This window comes from Formica exsecta, unplaced genomic scaffold (genome assembly GCF_003651465.1).
Source record: "Formica exsecta isolate Colony F162 unplaced genomic scaffold, ASM365146v1 scaffold49, whole genome shotgun sequence".
NCBI lineage: Eukaryota > Metazoa > Arthropoda > Insecta > Hymenoptera > Formicidae > Formica > Formica exsecta.
Genome location: NW_021852138.1, coordinates 480735 through 494674, shown reverse-complemented (window position 1 = coordinate 494674; position 13940 = coordinate 480735). Strand labels below are relative to the sequence as shown.

General features: G+C 28.7%; 1 pseudogene; it reads left to right on the top strand.

Annotated features, from left to right (window-relative positions):
- The first annotated feature begins 4021 nt into the window (after positions 1–4021).
- On the top strand, positions 4022–8223 carry LOC115241469 (annotated as a pseudogene).
- The last annotated feature ends 5717 nt before the right edge of the window (positions 8224–13940 follow it).

The window sequence follows — 13940 nt, the reverse complement described above, 5'->3', positions numbered from 1 at the left end:
ACCTTATTCGAAATAATTACCCTTTTTTGGTCTATAACTTTTTTTTTGGGCCTCCCCCAACAAAAAATGGTTATTTATATTTCTTTCTAAACATAAAAAGACCGTAAAAAAATTTGCAGCCCATTTGCAGGTGGAGCCGTGATTCTGAATAATTACCATAATTTATAACGTAGATTTCAGAACATCTTAAAAACTATTTAAGTGTTACTACATGTCATTGCGTAACCAGAAGACTTGGCATATGCAGCTTTCTAGTAGAAAATCTTTACGATTATATTGTGGTCGCATTACATATACCAAAATAGTAAGTATAATTTTAGCTCTAGAGTCCTTTTAATCTTTCTGATTTCCATTTTTATACATATACTTTTATATATAAAATATATATTATACATGTATAGATGTGCGTGCGTAGGTGCGTGCGTGCGTGCATGCGTGCGTGTGTGTGTGTCACATACATTCACACATATACATGCATACAAAAAACTATTCCAAAATTTTTTCTTCTAAGTAAATGTTTCAAGTCACTTTAAAATTGTTAATTAAAACGATAAATAATTTCTTTCATATAATTGGATTTTCAAATTTATTTTATACATAATTAAACATATTCATTACATAAATTCAATAAACAACTAATTATGTATTAATCTATACATATAAAAAATAATTACATGCAATTATACGTATATAATTTATTACTCAATTTTAAGACACAGATTTATATATAACATTTTTAATTAGTTTATTATAAATGCTGGAGAAATGTTGGATATTGATAAACACTCTTTATATATGTATATATGTACATATGGATGTGTATTTATTTATTATTTAGTGATACAAGAGATTTGAATACAGAGCTATTTCAAATCAAAAACGAAACTTCCTACTTTGAAGATCATCCATATAATCATATAGAGGTTAGCAATTTTTTTTTATGTGGTTTATATCTCGATCTTTTTTTACGATTGTTAATAAAAAAAACAATCTCTCAATTATAAATTATAGATCTTATAAATAATACAATAGATCAATAAGTCAATACATTTTATAATAAGTAATGAATGAAAGTAATAAACTTTATTTTATGTTCTTATTTGTAATCAAAATTTTGTTTATGTATCCGTTTTTTTTTAGATAACAATATTTATGATGGCACATTTCATAATATTGAGAGATACTGGCATATTTTACAAATGGAATTTAAATATCCTGGTCGAAATTCTGTGTAATTATGAAAGCCAAAGTTTAAACAATTTTGAGCACCGAAATATAGAAGCTCAATACAGATGCATTACAAAAACAATAAAGGTAATTTATTACATATTTTATAATGTATTACCGTATTAATGTATTAATTATACTTAAATATGCATATATATATAATAATCTATATAAAGAGAGTATATTGATTATAATGTTATTTAAAACTTTAAGCCATTACAATAGTTACAATAGTTTAAAAACCGCTTGATAAGATATTGGTTGAATTCTGCGATTATATTTTTCACAGATCGCAGTAGAACAACCGGTTAAGAGGGGGAATAAAAATAATAAATTTCCGATTGGAATGATTGTAAAGCATTTATCGCCATCTTATTTCGCTCCTTATGAAGAAAACTACTATCACGAAGGCGTAATAATTGGATGGCATTCTAAATGTGATCCGAATTTCAAAGCGAAAAGTAGTATGTTTCCATATTTATGCCATCGCTATAAAAATCATCGCATCCGCATGTGTGCGCCTTGCATGGGTTTCAAATCAAAATTTGTCAGTGACGATCAACCGCATTACATAATTCTCACCGAAAATGATAAAATATGTTATGTAAGAGAAGGTATGAGTATTAATACCATTTTTATAAATCACATATGTTTTATGATTTATCATCTTGGTAATATAAAATTTATCTTTTATATTTTAGATCATATGGAGAGATGTTTACCGAAAGAAATTAATAATATGGAGATAGGACGATTCTTTTCTAGATTCCATGGCTTTTATTACGTACCAAATGAAAGTCTAGCAAACCATTATCAAACAGTACCATTGCATTTCGCGACGTATTTCTCACTCAATAATAGTGCTATTTTCATTACATTAAATTTTATATTAAGCTTTATATTAAGTTTTATATCTATATTGATATTTTTTTTTAATTAGATGATTAAGATGCAAGATTTTGAAAAAATTATTGTAAATAAAGGATTTCAATGGTTTGTAATAAAAAAGACTTTTCGAAAAATTTTTATTTTTTAAGTAAAGATTATTATAGCAATAGAAAATATTGTCAATTTAAAATTAAGAATATATAAGATTTTAACAAAATTAATTAGCAAGCAATCGAAATTTTTGGTTTGAAAATATGCACCTTTTTGTAAAATATTTGAAGAAATTAAAATAAAAAAATGTAATATTCTTGAAAAGTTTTTCCAATATAAAATGTTAAGACATCTCGTAAATGCAGATATTTGACAAGTCTTTTATATAAAAATGAAAAAGAAATTATAAAAACAGAAAGTTCAAGAATAAAAAGAAATAGAAAACGAACAAAAGATGTAAATTTCAAATTGTTATCTACAGCCGTTTTAGGTAACGAGAGATCACAAAACTTTTACAAAACTATCAATCGCGTAACAATCTATTCAAACTTTCATTTATTGTTAGATAAGATATTATATTTTTTACATTAATTTTATTTAGTTGATTTTCGTGTCCTAACAAAGTGCTATTGCAAAAACTAGTAGTAAAAAATAAATTCAAAGCTATTACATTTTTAGCTTATTATATAAAAAAATTTAAGATTCTGTTGCTTTACTGCAGACATATTGCTTGCTAACAACTTGCTTTTGACATTATAATTTAATACGATTTTAATAAGGAATCAAAATGTAAAGCTTAAAGTTTCGAGATATATAAATGCTCGTTGAAACAATTAATTCTATTCTATACCGGAATGCTCAGTGCATTGTAAGAAGGCGGACATAAAAAAAGAAACAGGTGTGCTCTTCTTTCTCTATCTATCTGTATGATTCATTTCTTTCTCCCTTTAGCATAACATTAGAAAAAAATAAGCTCAGATTGTTTTACTCTTTTTCTCTTGTCACACATTTGCTTTAATATATTTACATTGCAGTTATTGTGATGTAACTAAATTAAATATAATTCTATAAATTAATTTTAGATCTAAATTAAATTTATTATTTGTTGGTTTTAATATATATATTTTGAAAGTTAGCAGCGAAGGTTCGCTGTATAAAGTATACATGGATAATAAAGAAAGTTCATGAAGTGTTTTATTTACATAATTGTTTATTATAATTTCTGTTCCAATAAAATGCTTTTTGTTAATTTTTTCCCTTCTTAAAATTTAAGTTTTATGTTTTGTAAAATATTAATATTATTGCTATATCGTGCAAATCATTGATCTTAAAATTTTATTATTTCCCATGTTGTATCAAAAATGCCTTCATAATTCACAATCAAAACGTGGCGTCAAAGTTATCGGAATTTTGCCCATTCATTATACATGTAAATACGCTCTTAGCTGCGAAACTAGCTATAAATATGGACGCCTCAAGTTTATATTATCAGTTCGCAAAGATTTGTTTTACTGGCACATGTCTCTGCTTGAAAATATTTGCAATTCCATTTTAAACATTTGAGTAGTGTTTCAACTGATCATTACATCAGGTGAATCTCTTAAGTAATCGGCAGTATTTGTATAAAATAAAACTTTTATAACATTTTATTGTAAAATTTAAACAATATTTAATAATATCACAATGAATGTGAACGCGTTATTTTTATATAAGTTTTCTCAAATATCACAAATTGATAATTTGGTTTGATTGTTATAATCTTATTAAATGTATATTATATTATTTTTACCTTTAACAATTAAATAAACCACAAAAACAAAAAAGGCTTTTGTAATGTGTATTAAAAGATCAGGGAAACAGTAAGTTGAAGAATATCAAGCTTAATTAAACGTCAAGAACATCACGTCAAGAAATGATGTTTATTAATATATTGTTATTATCCATGTTTATTTCATTGGTATATTATTATTACGTACATTATGGAAGAAACAGACGACTCCTTAATCTTTTACCGGGACCACCGGGCAATCCGATTATTGGCAATGCATTTCAATTTTATGTTTCAGCAGGTAAGTATAAAATTTCTAATCTATTTACTTTAATTAAAAGACGACCCGTCATTCATTCACACGTACAAGCAAAAAAGTTAAATTTATAGAACTATGTGCTCTGGAACATATACCTAACAAAACTATCCGCATGTAAATTACATATTTTATCTTTTCTCTCAATATCCATTTGCAAACCATTATAATTATTATAATTATTATTTGTCTATTTTCAACATATCTGAGTAAAGATACAATAAAATAATGATAAAATTAAAATTTTGGTATTTATATTTATAATTATATTTTTCAGAAAATATTTATAATATATTTTTCAGAAAAACAATGGAAACTGTTTTGTAGCCTATCTGATAAATATTATCCCATTTGTAAAGTATGGATGTTCTTTATGTATATTGTGTCTATCCGTCATCCAGATGATCTGGAGGTAATAAAAGAAATTCAATTTTCATTTTAGACATTGCATACACATAATTTAGTTAGATTTAAAAATCTTGCGTTTCACTAAAAGACTTTTGCTCGTAAAAAAAGTTCCTTAATAAGATAAATGGAGAAAATATCGACATATATATATATATATACTCGATCGAGATTAGATAAAAATTTGAGATACAATTAATAAATTATTCGTGTATTTAAGATTAAGTAATATAATAAATTAATGTTTCTCTCTTGTTTTCGATAATCTCAGATAATATTAAGCAGCACTAAGAACATCAAGACAAGTCGTCGATATAACTTGTTTCATCCTTGGGTCGGCACAGGTCTTTTCACCAGCACAGGTAACATAACGGCATTAATATATAAGCGTACATATTTTACTATTACAATTTGTTTTCGATTTGTCTCCATCAAAGAAAATCATTCAAAATTATAAGATTAGACTTGAATATTATTTTTAACGATGAACTTTTACATAACTTCTTTTCGTTGTAAAAAGTAATGAGGAGAAGATTTAAAAAACTATTAAAAAATTTTGCGATATAAGAAAAATTAATTTGAGATAATAATATTATTTGAGACGTGTTTAATAAACATTAAACTAAGAGAGAGAATAATTTTATATAATATTATTTGTATTTTATCGCACAATTTGCGTTATTTTGGTTTTGTTTTAAGCGCTAAGTGGCATACGCGGCGAAAGATATTAACACCTGCGTTCCATTTCGATATATTAAATCAGTTTGCTGATATCTTGATCAAGGAAGGCAATTATATGACAAAATCTTTAAAAGATGTCGGAGGGACAGTTGTAAAAGATTTAGTACCATTTATTAGTACACATACGCTAAACGCCATATGCGGTAAGATTTCTGTAAAATTCTTATTGTTTTGTATTATGTACAGGGATTTCATTCTAAATGATATCATAGCTTAAAAAGATAATTTGTTCCTATATGAATGCTGCAAAAAAGATAGATAATATCCGATATTTTATACTCAAAGCTACTTATGAAATATTCAGTAGTAATTATCTTCGACTATATCCGGCTATATCCGATCTTATATAATACATGCACTTGCAGAAACTGCCATGGGCATCTCTCTGCAAAAACTTAATAAGTTCCAATCGCAACAGTATCGAAATGCGGCTCACGATATAATCGATCTGATATTTTATAGGTAATTTGTGGATATAATAAATAATTGTGTAATATATTTATAATTCTTTAAGTTATGATTGCGTGTGGTATATATTTTCTATATATATTTTGAATAACAAATTAAATATTGAATAATCATGTGAAGGTAAACAATTAGTTTGAGACGTCGATTCGTTTAAAACAGCAATTAAAAATCAATATATTGTACGTGTTCCGTTAAATGATTCATTTCAAAATGAAAATTGTTTGCAAAATGTTGAGAATATTGTAAATGTTACAATATTGAAATATTAAGTAAAATGAATTGTGCAATATAATCTAAAGGGAAATTATTTTTGATCAAAATATCTATACTTAAAACAAAAATATAAAGTTTTTAAAAGATTCTAAATATCTTTTTTTTATTATATAGTTGTAAATTTATTTTTTTATCTGTATTTTCTACAATGAGGTTACTTAAAGATTACTATAAAATTTTATAGCGACTTTAAATAAGGCTTTTACAAAATTACATCATTATTGAAATTATATAGTTTTATTTAATTATGGTTTAGAGCATTCAAGCCTTGATTCTATAACAATTTGTTATTCTCATTATCGCCACAAGGAAGAAAGCAAAAAAAGATTTTGGAAATATTGCATGAATTTACGGAAAAAGTACGTTATAAATCATATTATATTAAATCCGCTAAACTCTATCTTTTACATAAAATTACAATAAATCTTGTAATCTTTGTACCTCAAGATTATGTGATTAATCATTAATATTAATAATACATTATGATATTTATGATATAGTACGATGTATTATTGTTATTTAATAAAAAAATTATGTTAAAAACTTAATATTGTACTCGTATGTAGGTCATCGCGGAAAGAAAACTTTATCACAAACGCACCAATGATCAATATTTGAGAAACCTTGAAAATGACAAAAAGACGGAGATAGATGATGTTGAAGTATTTGGAAGTACGTAAGAGATCACAGCTTCTATTTTAGTTCGATTACGCAATCTAATATTTTAAATTATGCCTGTAATATTTATATTAAACACATGTAATAATGCAACATATGTCTACCGTAAAATTAAATCATCATTATTCCTAAAACGTATAGAAAATATGAATATTTTAAACAAGAATAATGTTATATAATTAAAACGCGACATGTAAAAATGAGATTGACGCTAAAAATGTGTCTTTTTTATTTCTAGTTTAAAAAAAGCGGTTAGCCCTGTTGGATCTCTTAATAGCGGCATCTCGAGATAATTTTCTAACTGATTTGGACATCAAAGATGAAATCAAAACCTTTATGTTTGAGGTATGTATATATAACCTTTTTTAAATTTTTTGTACACATCATTTAAGCACGTTTAACGATATGACAATATGCATATGACGATGATTACAGGGTCACGATACTACAGCGATGAGTATGACCTTTGCTTTATTACTATTAGCTGAACACAAAGATGTCCAGGTACCTTTTTCTCAGTATTGCGATATACTATTTAAATTGCGATTATTATTGAAAGTAGTACAGATATCAAACTTTCGTTGCAATGTATTTTTTGAAAAAATTTTCATTGCAATGTAATTTAATAAAAATTTATTTGTATCTATATATATAAAAAACAAAATATCAAGAAATACACTTTAATTATTATCGATGATACAGGAACGCGTGAGAGTTGAAATCGATAGCGTGATGCAAGAAAACGGAGGAAAACTTACTATGAGATCGTTGCAAAATTTATCATATTTAGACAGATGTTTAAAGGAAACGCTACGTTTATATACCATCGCGCCTTTTATAATGCGAAAAGTTGAGGAGGACGTAAAATTACGTAATTAATCACTTTTTTCCTGCACATATCTTTGAATATATTACATTTTATAGAGTATATATTCTCAAATGTAAAATAAGTTTAATTGCTTTAACACATTAAGAATATAATATTATATTCATGTTATTTCTCAAAAGAACTCTTGATTTCATAAATTTTTTATATTTTGTAATTTTGAACGATTCTACATCTTAATATCTACAGAGTTCACAGAGATCCCAATTTTTGGTCAAACCCAGAAGTATTTGATCCGGATAGATTTTTGCCAGAGAGGATACAGAATCGTCATCTTTATTCCTACCTACCCTTCAGCGCAAGACCGAGGAATTGCATAGGTAAATGGTTCGCGATTTTCTTTTCTCCTCGTGTTGATAGTTTTTGATAAGCTTTCAAATTATAGGCCAACGATTTGGTCTGCTGGAGTTGAAAGCTATGATAGCTCCTTTGGTGCACAATTTTTACTTGGAGCCCGTTGATTATTTAAAGGATATCCGGTTGAAGACCAATATCGTAATTCATCCTTCTCATCCGGTTCATATAAAATTCATCCCAATCAATCGCGAACAACCATTTAGAACTAACACGGATACCATATGAGTGTATGAAATTGATGAAAATGTTTTATACGATAAAATGACCCAATGATTGTGTGTATAATTTATGTTAAATATGTTTTTCTTCTAATTAATTCTTTTATTATTTTTGTATGATCTTTTTCTCTCATATTTTATTAGTTTCGGATCTTGATATCTTTATTACATTAAAATTGATATTTGACATGAGGGACACTACATAGATTTATTAATTACTATCAATATTTTTATTTCTACTGCTTTTAATGACTTGACCGCTTTTTTGTAACTTTGTTGTATGTATCCAAGCATATATGTAAGCAATGTATCCATTGTTTTTTTTTTTTTTTTATATGTAACTTATTATTTTTTATTCTTGTACTGGATTATAGTTTATTATTTGTTAATTTTTTTTATTTAAATTTGCGCTGAAGATGGCCTGAAGAATGGGACCGAAACGTACGCTATTTGGTCTCACATTATATGTCTGATACATTGTAATGAACTATTGTTGCGCCCCAATTACTGCGAGTAGCTCTTATTGCCTTTTTTATTTTATTTAATTTTATTACATTAAGTTTTTAATATTGCAAAAACCTGTTAAATGAAAAGAATAAAATTTTATAATGCTCGTATCTCTCTTTAGTTCTAATAAATTGTCATTAGTAATACGCTCTTTAGCTGAAAAACGGCTATGTATATAGGCCTTAGATTTTTATTGTCAGTTTGTAAAGATTTGTTTTGCTGATACATAAATCTGTTTGAAGAGATTTGCAATTCCATTTTAATAGTATTTCAATTCATCGTAGTATCAATGATTCTATTAGGTAATTGGCAGTATTTGTATAGAATAAAATTTCATAACGTTTTATTGCAAAATCTGAACAGTATGAATAATAATATCTTAATTAGTGTAAGTGATTTTTACATAAGATTTCTTAAATATCACAAGTTGTTAGCGTTTGGTTTGATTGTTATAATCTTATTAATTGTATATTATATTATTTTTACAAAATTTTTAACAATTAGATAATAATAAAAACAAAGAGTTAATAATTTCTTATCACTTTACATTAATCACTTTATCAGTTTTCTTCTTCTTGCATTATTTTGCGATACCTTTATATAAGTGATAAATGATTGTCGACAAGTGTTGATAATGATATTTATTTAGTAATGACATTTATTTGGTAATGACATTTATGGACAAAAATCGATATTAGCATAATCTTGTATCAAAATGATAAACATTTTTGGTTCGAGAGTGACGTTTCTTAAAAGAAAATTTTAACTGTGAAACTTTGTAATAATATCTATGCCTACAAGATATGTAAAAGAAAAATAAAGATATTTTCTTTACATAATTCTAACTCAAGCTATCGATTAAGCTTAGTAGAAACTCGATTACCTTAACCGATATTGAAATCTGAAAATCTTAGGTACTCATCAACTGGCCGATTCGCGTATAGATGCACGGGGTGCCTCGCTGTTGCTGCGCATGACTTGGCGCAAGACACTACCGTGTCTCTTGATAACAATAAGTTCGTATGCCAGAGGAGGAGAGGAAGGGGTTTACTTGTAATAACATTTGTAAATACGCGGCCGCGTGTTGAGGATAGTTTGCTCGCGTGCATAATATCGCATGCGTAACGGTGAGATTGGCATGTCGATCGTACGCTTAATCGGCCCGATCAAGGTCGATCTCGTGATCTGCACCCGCGAAATATGTATATTATATCCCATTGTACGGATTATTTTTCCTTTCCCGAGCATCCTTCGACCTGCCCCCCGTGTGAGTGTGTGTACGTGACTTCACGCGCGCACGCACGTAACAGGATATCGGACGCAATTGTTGTAAGAGGCGAGAAACAAGTATCGTTAAATCGCGAATCGATTGTGCAAAAGCGGGATTGCAAGAAACGATACGATTCAGCGTAAACTCTTTCAGCAAGTTACATCGATTTTATAAAGTGTGAGATGACTATGCAACAAATGACAGAACAATCTAAGACAGCTTAATGAGATGCGCGGTTCAATTATTCTTGATTTTTATTACGTTATCACACTCATCTTTATCGATATGAAGTATATATTAAATAATTATTTAAATAATTTTTTATTTGAATAATTATTTAAATAATATTTTTTTATCTGGTATTTAAATTTAAATAGTATTTATTTATATAAATAGAACAGAATAAATAAAATTTCTGCTACTATTTTTTATATATTGATTAGAGAGATGTTTTTATTTTGAGAAAATATATTACTAAACTGACAAAGAAAATTTAACTAAAATAAACAGATAGGATTGGAAGAAGAATCGCACATATTAATGTTTATTTTAATTAAAATTTTTATATTTACTAAAATCTCGAGTGCATTAATATTATAATAACAAATAATATGATTAATGAATAATGCGAATAACGATTGTATACAAATAACAAATAAAATTTTATTCAGATAGCAAACTAAATAAAAATTTATTAAATGTATTCATCTCTCTGATCGATACTTAAAGTCGACTGTCGACATCTGCGTTTCCTCTGGAACGTCAGTGAGCGTGATCTCGTAAAATGCGACCAAGACGTCCGCCACGAGCGGTCATTCGCCGTCGATCCGCACCAACACCGTGATGCACCGGTGGTGTCGAGGAAGAAGGGAGGGAGGGAGAACCTAGTTTTTACTTCCTGCATGCGCACAGATCTCGGCGAGAGGCCACGCGAAACGCGAGTTGTGTGCACGCGAGTTGTCAACCCGCGGGGCAGACACGCATATGCATGCGGTGCGATGCGGTCGGTCGCTCGGGGTGTGCGATACATGCGCCGGTGGTTTGACATCCGCTATACATTCACTATTGCACAAGCAAGGTAGATAGGCCTGCTGGTCCCGTGTAGAGCGAATTCTTCTCGTTGCCGCGGACTCCGCACACGCCTTGGTACACACCCTCGCGAGTAGGTGAACACACACCGGCTTTCCTGGTCTCCTTCCATCGTCGTCTTCCTCTCGCTTCCAACCCAAAACTCACCGGGAAAGAGAGAGAGAGAGAGAGAGAGAGAGAGAGAGACTGAGAGAGGGGAGGGGAGAGAAAGGCCCATTTTTATCCTCGTCCTTGCGCTCGGAGAGGTTCAGCTCCGGAGGTGCCAGGATTTGCACAAGACAGGATTTACTCATGCTATGAAAATCTGCTGTGCTATTATATTAGTATTTTACATGATTATCACATGTGCAGAAGAAAAAAACTAAAAATGCGATTTTTTTTTTTTTTTTTTATATGGAAAGAAAGCACAAAACTTTACCAATTTTATTTATTTCAATAAGTAATATTTATATCTTGCTAGAAAAGTTTAATATTAATAATATTAATTACTGTCCGATACAAAAAGAGAGAGAAACTCGATTTGTCTTCTCATTCGAAGCACAACAAAAAATAACAAAAAATAATACATTGAGTTGCTTCTTTCTGTCGTGACGAGATATTTTAAGACTTTTGTAACACAAGAATGATCAATGAGGCGATAATATATCGATGCATCGCGGGATTCGTTAACATATTTCGATTCGCATCAATTTCTCCAGCACGTCAAGTCCGCGTTCACCGTACGGTAGTTTTCTAATCATCGAAGTCTATTAAAAGAAAAAAGAAGCAGGAATAAAAGGTGCCATAAGAAACGAGGAATGAGGACACGCGACGGTAAATCCATTTAGTCGTCACGCTGTTGCGGCGACGTCCATCAAATTAAACGCGGGCTAATTAATGGCTTCTTTAACACGCCGCAAAAGACGATCGTTTGTCGCTCGGTGCGGCCAGCTGATCGAAATTCATCAACTGTCAGTCTAGCTTTGCGGGAAAAAAATGGAGTTGATTTGTAAAACCATATATAAGATACTTGGTAGTGATAGTCTTTTTCTTTTAATTGTAGGCTAGAATTATTTCATAGAAAAGAAATAATCAAGCATGTAATATACGATCAAAATGATATTGCACGATTGACAGGTAATATAATAAATCAAATAAGCTATTGAATTGTTATTAAAATTATTTATCTTACAATTCACTTATTGAAAGGGGATTACGCATTTTTTTTATTCTAGTTTGTTTCTATTTTATTCTGGTCTTTTTTTATTCTAGTCTTGGGGATTATGATTTTTTATTCTCTGTATTTCTTTATTTTTAAATTACTTTTTAATATTTTTTTAGATCGAATTATTTTTTATATGTTTACATATAATTGATTAGACGAATTATGAGTATAAACATTTAATTTGTACGTGTTTTTAACCCGCATATGTTATAACACATATATATGAATCTGAATAGCGTTGAAATTGCTTACATGGATCATATTCGTATCCGCATTTTTATAAATTATGTAATTTAAAATTTTCGGGACATTTGCTCTCGATTTAACTTTGATGTTTGAAATATATAATTTTTCTGCATTTTATTATAAATTGGATAAAATAGATTTCAAGGCTTTATTTTGAGCAAAAACGCATAAAACGGTATTCAAGAAAAAAATTTATTTATAAAATTAGTTGGAAGAAGAATCTTTAAGAGAAGCGAAATATATCTTTAACCTTTTTATAAAAATGTATATCTAAACACAGATATCTCACAATTTCTAAAACCGTTAATTTATAATATTCTGGCTTTCTCAAAGACATATTAATATAAAAATGATTAATCTATCGTGCATTCAATTAACTATTTGTAATTATAACTGCCGGTGATACCTTGTAATAATTGAGATAAGCGCACGTGTTAAGTTTAAACGTGTGTGTGTGAGAAAAACCGACATGTCGAAGATAGCACGCTTCGTATGGCGATGAGATCGGGCAGCATAATTTGTAATTAGCGATCGTAGCACGAAGATCTTTTGTAATTGAGATTTCGCCATGCAAATGAATTTATAATTACCAGTTCTTTCCTACGATCTTCTATCGCGTTAAATGCGTTCGAACGAAGACTTTTCTAGAAACATTTGAACGCACGTCAAGATAATTGACATAAATCTAAGCAAAATATGATCTGCAGATAAATTAAATAATTTATGTTCTTAGCATGCATGTTCAATATATGTGTATTTGCAGAAGCTAATTATTTTTATATTATGTTATTTAATATTAAACCATTTAATTTTAAAATTTTATATTATTTAAAAAATTATATTAAATTATATATCTTTAATTGCGTATTCTCTTCTTTCTTATCTTTCTCTCTCTCTCTCTTTCTTTCTTTTTTCTTATATATATTATATGCAGGAATTAATTTCTGCATTTATTCTACAGATATGTTTTTTAGAAAGCAAGGATGTTATCTTTTTAATCATAAAAATTAAATTATAAATATATACAGAGAGAGAGAGATTATATATATAATTTATATTTATTTTATATGCACTTTAGATATATGTATGTATAGATTTATAAAAAATATATCTTAATAGTTCATATCATCTATAATTTAAAGAGACTAATAACTATGTTTATCTAACAGTTAATATATTTTTACAATCTGATGAGGAATCGAGAGAGCGTAAGCGGAACATAACCAAGCACAATCAATCTCTCATACTTGAAGGAAATGGAAGTACGATGGTGGATGGTGGAAACCGATCTCGGCTTCTTGTAGTCGCCAGGAGTGAAAATCTCCTCTACGATGGAACGAGAGCGATCCTCCCGCTCGTAAAATATGCATATTTCGACGATGTATTTTGCGTTTCTTTTTTTTTTTTT